This window comes from Populus alba, chromosome 19 (genome assembly GCF_005239225.2).
Source record: "Populus alba chromosome 19, ASM523922v2, whole genome shotgun sequence".
Taxonomy (NCBI): Eukaryota; Viridiplantae; Streptophyta; class Magnoliopsida; order Malpighiales; family Salicaceae; genus Populus; species Populus alba.
The window spans coordinates 1,226,602-1,233,861 of NC_133302.1; positions in this window are offsets into that span (position 1 = coordinate 1,226,602).

Here is a 7,260-nt window from a genome sequence, read left to right on the forward strand (position 1 = left end):
ACCAGCTAAAAAGTTCAAATAAGCTTTCAATAGACTTCTTCAGGAGACATGGGCTAAGGTGGATTTTTTGGTTTCTCAATCTTGGTTCTTGATTGAACTTTCAACTTTTCAAATAATTGATCATTTTTTGTTGTGAATTTATATTTTCTTTGCTCATTTCCAAGTGTAGGCGTTGTGATCAAGTTAGTTTATAGTCTTTTTGTTTTGGAGCAAGTCTTCTATTATAATAAGCTAATTTAAATCTCAACGAACTTGAATTAGATTGATTTTGAAATCACAAATTCCATTAAATTCTATTAAGGTTTGTATCACGTATTGTTGCTGACAAGGGTCTGAAAAAGCCTCTCTATACCTCTCCACGTTTGAACAAGGGAGAAGTTCTATATTTAGAAACACATTCATGCATGTACTTCCTCTTTTTTTTCTTTTTTTCTTTTTTCTTTTGTGCTTTCTAACTTGAGAAAAATATATTAAAGAATAATATAAATCATAAAAATACTAAATCTATATAAGTTTTTGTACATCACAAACTGATTTTGGAGTTTAAAAATATCCCTGTGAAATAAATTAAATAAATATGAAGTTTCAATTTTCTTCATCTTATGTTGTTATTTTTTTAGAGGGTCCTTGGCTACTAGAAACAAGAATCGCACCCCTATGGGTTTAGTAGCTTTATGTTAGGTTTATGTTAGGTTTGTTGCCATTAATGTGCAGCAACAATCATTGACAAATGCAGCAGCTGAATATTATAGAATGTAATTATATAGGAAATATTGTAGTCATATTCTTATGTGGTAATCTCCACCTTTACTATTGTATATTGCCCTACTCATATATATAGAAAGGGTTGGCTAACCTATTAGGTTAAGCCTCCTAATTATTTCTCAACTTGGTATCAGAGCCTCCTAATATTTTCTCTCTTTGCAGCCGGCCCTAATTTTCTCCCCCATGGACTCTCCTCCTGCCGCCGTTGCTCCAACCTCTCCCTCCACCGGTGATGCATCATCACCGGCCAGCCCTCTTCCTGCTGCTGGCTCTGCCGTTCCTCTGCCTCTTATGGGAACACAATCTCCAATGGTTCCTCTATCAAACACCCACCATGTTGTGTCGTTGAAACTTACGAACACCAACTATCTTTATTGGAGAATGCAGATGAAGCCATATCTCCTTGGTCAAGGTGTTTTTCAGTTTGTTGACGGCTCCTTGCCGTGTCCTCCATCTCATATGATTGATGCTTCGGCTGATTCTTCTTCTGCCATCAGCCCCTCTTTTCTTCGTTGGAAGCAACAAGATCAACTTATTTTGAGTGCTCTTCTCTCCTCTCTTTCCGTGGATGTGCTGCATCTTGTCGTCGATTGTTCTACTTCACATTGTGTTTGGCGCACGCTTGAGAAGGCACTTGCCTCTCCATCTAATTCTCGGATCATGCAACTACATGGCTCCTTTCAAGACCTTCGGCAAGGTGATGCATCGGTTAGTATGTATATGCAGCAAGCCAAATCGTTATTTGACGAATTGGCTGCTGCTGGTCGCCCAATGTCCCTTGAAGATTTCAATCTCTATGTGTTTCGTGGACTTCGCGGTGAGTTCAAAAGACTTGGTAACTAGTCTCATAACCAAGGCTGAACCGCTATCGTATGCTGATCTTCATAGCCATCTCCTTACCCATGAGTTTCTGCACAAGAACTCTTTTCACTCCATGGCTGTCGGTTCATCCTCTTCATCACTGATGTCTTCTTCTTCTCTGCCGCAGCAGCCACCATTGCTGCCAACACCTCCGAATTCTGCTTATTATGCCATGACTAATCACAGCCGAAACAGGGGACGTTCTAGAGGTAATTGGCGCTCAAACACCAACCGATTTCAGGCCCCAAACAGAGGTCATTCCGCTGCAGATTGGAGGCAAAATCAGTGGCAGAACAGGCGCACCTCTGCTGCAGATTTTCGGCCAAATCAGGGGCAGTGGTCTGGACATGTCCGCTGCCAATTATGTTCCACTCCTGGCCATTCAGCTCTTCAATGCTATCAGTTTCGCAGCAGCACACAGCAGCCCTCTGCTCACCTTGCTGTTGCGAATGATTCTGCTGCAACGACTTGGTTTCCCGACACCGGCGCGAATCAACATGTGACGCCTGATCTTGCAACTCTAACTGATTCTGCTCCTTATCTTGGTAATGATTTCTTGCATGTTGGTGATGGTAAGGCCCTTGACATATCCCATGTTGGACATACTACTTTATATTCCCCCAAACGCTTGTTTACAATTAACTAATGTTCTTCGTGTGCCTCACATTACCAAAACCGTTGTTATCTGTTCAGAAATTCTGTCGTGATAATCATGTTTATTTTGAATTTCACGATTCTGTTTTTATGTGAAGATCTCGTCACCAAGGAAGTTCTTCTTTCCGGTCGGAGTCATGATGGTCTTTATGTTCTCTCCGAGTCCTCGGCTACGTCAGTTCCTCAAGCTTTTTTGGTCTCCTTGCATTTCCGCGACTGCCGACTTGTGGCATCGTCGTTTAGGTCATCCAACTCCTCGCATTCTAAATTTGTTAGTTTCTGATAATAAAATTATTTGTACGTCTAAACGATCTTTTACTCAATGTCAAGCATGTCCTTTAGGCAAGTCATCCCGTTTGTCATTACGACCGACGGGTCACAAAACTTCTACCCCACTTGAATTAATTTTTAGTGATGTTTGGGGTCCTGCTCCCAATGTTTTCTTCTGATGGTTTTCGTTATTTTGTTATCTTTGTTGATGCGCACACTAAATATATCTGGTATTATCCGCTTGTTGCGAAATCTGATGTATTTTCCACGTTTCAACGTTTTCAGACACTTGTTGAGCGTCAGTTTTCTCTTAAAATTAAATCTGTTCAAACTGATTGGGGTGGTGAATATCGTAAATTAAATACATTTTTTCAAACAATTGTATTCATCATCGATTAATTTGTCCTCATACTCATGAACAAAATGGCACAGTTGAACGTCGTCATAGACATATTGTCGAAACTGGCCTAACCCTCTTAGGACAGTGTAATGCCCCATTGCGTTTTTTGGAACTATGCTATGGAATCATCGTCTATCTTATTAATCGCATGCCTACTCCTGTTCTTCAAAATAAATCTCCTTTTGCGTGTCTGTTTCATCGCACTCCTGATTATAATTTTCTACGCATTTTTGGGTGTCTTTGTTTTCCATTTTTACGTCCATATCATGCTCATAAATTAGATTTTCGATCTTCTCCTTGGTGTGTTTTAGGCTATAGCTCGTCTCATCTTGGTTATCGGTGTCTTGATTTAGAGTCTGGTCGTGTCTATGTCTCCCGTCATGTTCGTTTTCATGAATGTGTCTTTCCTTTTCAAAAGTCTGAACAGGTAACAACACCCCCGGTTCCCCCCACTCCACCTACCTATCTTCCATCACTGCAACCCCCTTCCTGTTTTCAGCCTCTTCCTTCCCAACTCGGCAAAACACACAACTCACCTTTGCCCCTTGCCGCAACCCCCCAGCTTGCTCCCATGCCCGTTGCTTTAGCCGACCCTGCCTCACCACCCCACACAGCCATACTATCACCACATGCTTGTCTTTCCAATGATTATTGTGCAGGAACAGGTTCTGACTTGCAGGATTCAGTTGCGGCACAACCTCTCACCTCCCCGGCTTCACCTCCTGGTCTGCAACTTTGTGTTGATCTCTCCTCTTATCCTCTTCAGCACATTCCAAGTACAGGTGTTTGCTACTCCATGTCCCGCTGCTCCTAAACACCCCATGGTTCTTCGTCCGAGACAGCCCAAGACAGCGCTGATCACCACCACGGCAGCCACCTCTGCTGCTTCCTTCAGTCGGGTATCTTCTCCTCCCTCGCATGAGCCACTTATTTTTCCTGATGCTAACAGATATGAGGCGTGGCATAATGCTATGCGAGAGGAAATTCAGGCCTTACGCGCAAACAGAACATGGACTTTAGTGCCATTTCATCCGTCCATGAATGTTGTTGGTAGCCGATGGGTCTACAAAATTAAACGCAAATCTGATGGTAGCATTGAGAGGTATAAGGCGCGCCTGGTTGCTAGGGGCTTCACTCAGCAAGAAGGTATTGATTACTCAGAAACTTTTAGTCCTGTTATCAAACAGGCAACAGTCCGCTTAGTGTTCTCCATTGCAGTTTCGAGTGGTTGGAAAATTCATCAGCTTGACATTCATAATGCATTTCTAAATGGAGTCCTTGATGAAGAGGTTTACATGAAACAACCTCCAGGTTTTGTTGATTCTGCACTCCCAGGTCATGTATGTCGATTGCATAAATCTCTATATGGGTTAAAACAGGCTCCGCGGGCTTGGTACACTCGTCTGAATGATTTTCTATTATCCATTGGTTTCCGTGCTTCTAAAGTGGATACCTCATTGTTTATCTTCTCGGTTGGTAGTGACATTTGTTATCTTTTGGTTTATGTTGATGATATTCTGCTTACGGGTAATAATGGAACTCTGCTACAACGACTCATTCAGCTACTGAGCTCTGAATTTAAACTTCGGGATTTGGGTGATGTTCATTATTTCTTGGGTATTGAAGTGCAGTGTACTAGTCTGGGACTTATGCTTTGTCAACATAAATATACACTTGATATCCTCACACGAGCTGGTATGTTATCCTGTAAACCAGTTGATACTCCTATTTCGGCATCCAAAGCCACCATTATGCCGGATCCATTGTTTTCTGATGCTACTCGTTTTCGGCAACTTGTTGGTGCTCTCCAATATCTCACTTTCACACGCCCGGATATTTGCTTTGCTGTTAACCGGGTCTGTCAATTTATGCATGCTCCTACAGAATCCCATTGGCTGTCGTGAAACGCATCTTGCGTTATCTCCGTGGTACGGCATCACATGGTTTACATATTACTCGCAGCTCTTCCTTTGCTTTACACGGTTTTACAGATGCAGATTGGGCAGGTAGTATTGAGGATAGAAAAGTCTACAGGTGGTTATCTTGTGTTCTTTGGTCAGACGCCAATTTCATGGAAATCGAGTAAGCAACGCACTGTTGCTCGTTCTTCGACGGAAAGCTGAGTACAAAGCCTTAGCCGATGGCACGGCTGAAGTTATCTGGCTTCAGTACTTGTTAACGGATCTTTCAGATTCCGACTCATTCTGCTCCTATTATCTGGTGTGACAACCTTGGTGCCACGTATTTGTCCGCAAACCCTATATTTCATGCTCGCACAAAACATATTGAGATTGATTATCATTTTGTCCGAGATAGAGTTGCGAAGAAGGAGATTCAGATTCGTTTTATTTCCTCTCAGGATCAACTTGCCGATGTCTTCACTAAGCCACTTCCTGCTGCTTCATTTACTACTTTTAAATTCAAGCTTCGGGTTGATCCTCCACCCTCAGCTTGAGGGGGCGTATTATAGAATGTAATTATATAGGAAATATTGTAGTCATATTCTTATGTGGTAATCTCCACCCTTTACTATTGTATATTGCCCTACTCATATATATAGAAGGGTTGCTAACCTATTAGGTTAAGCCTCCTAATTATTTCTCAACTCTGAACATGGTAGTTGCACCAACCATTTGACAAACGGTGCAACCCATGTACAACCACTGCTGTTGAAGAAGAAGAGCTACCACTGAAGCCTATAAATAGGCACTAAGAAATAGAGCAAAATGTGAGAGTGTAGAGAGATTGTGAAGAGAAGAAGAGAGAAAGAGAGAGCTGCAAGGGCAACAATGAGAGCTGGGAGTAGAGTAAAGTGAAGTGATCCTCCTCCTCCATGTATTTGTTTTGTATTATTTCTCTATTTCTAAATAATATGGACTCTCTCTCTCGTGGATATAGGCGATTTGCCGAACCACGTTAAATATTGTATCAGTGTGCTTGCACTCCTATGAGCAAATATCAGTACATCACCGGTCGAATTTCCCAACACTTTATTCAGCCATGCCATCTCAGATTCATCCAAATAAGGGGCCAGAATATCCCTACATCTCCCATGGTAGCTGTTAAGCCAATTTATCACTTCAGGACCTAGAAGGGTCAAGTCGATCATCTTCGTTTGATATGGTGCCCATGTTTTGTGCTCGAAAGACAAGTAGCCCTTGTCACCAAAATTGAATTTTGTATCAGCCTCCTTGACGATAAGCACATTCTCCAATCTTATCCCGAAGTTCCCATCCTCATAGCATCCAGGTTCATCTGTCACAGTCATGGAAGCTAATTACGAGCATGTGGTCTGAAACTAATTAAATGAGGTCCTTCATGTACATTTAGGTATGATCCAATACCATGACCAGTGCCATGTCGATAATCAAGAGTCCAAGACCATCCTTCCATGAAGGAATTCGAGCAAGAATGTCAAGGGCATGACCGTTAGTTCCGTTGAGAAAACAAGCATTACCCAAAGCAATGTGACCCTTGAGAACCTGGTTCGCTGGAGACGAAGTTGATGATCGATGGTGTGCTGGCTAGCCAATGCTACCCCCCCTGTTTCTGTTTTTTCTTTGTTTGTTTTATGGTGTTTTTTGGTTTTTTATCTATTGAATATAAATTATATATTGAGAATTCATCTAATAATTTAAAATATTAAATTAAAATAATTCTTTTGCATATTCAATCTGATAAATACATTTTGCCTTAAAAAAAGAAGGGCAGCACGCGTTTTCTTCAATTATGGATAAGAAATGATTTTTTTTTCTGAGAAGAAATAGTGATCCATCTTAAAGGCCTTCAGATTTCAACACATGAAGGGATGCATACATATCCCAGGAATTAACAATGGAGGAGGGATAACTTTTAATTGCCACTGATTTCTTGACAAAACGCACCGTACTAGGCTGTTGTTAAGCCGTTACTTATGCGCACCGTTTCAATAAATTGTAATTCTCATCACTGAGAAGGCTGTCAAGTCAGCACCATCTCCTGCTCTGTCTATATTTAGTGGCAGTTGTAAACTTGTAACAGAATGGGCATGCAAAAAATGAATGAGAACAATTGTTAATTCCTGCTGTGGATTCCCTCTCTTCTCCCCGTCTTTCTCTCGCTCCCGCTCTCTCCTTCTCTGTCTTCTCAATCTTTCTGGTTCAACACATATTGGAGGATTCTTAATCGGGTTGTTACCTATAGATCCGTGATCTTATACCAGCTTTGTGATGTATGCAGGAATAATATTGGTCTTTAAATGGTTTTATTTCTTAAATAAATCAAAGAATTTAAGTTAATCTCTTTTCTTTCTTGTTTATAAAAAATCTACT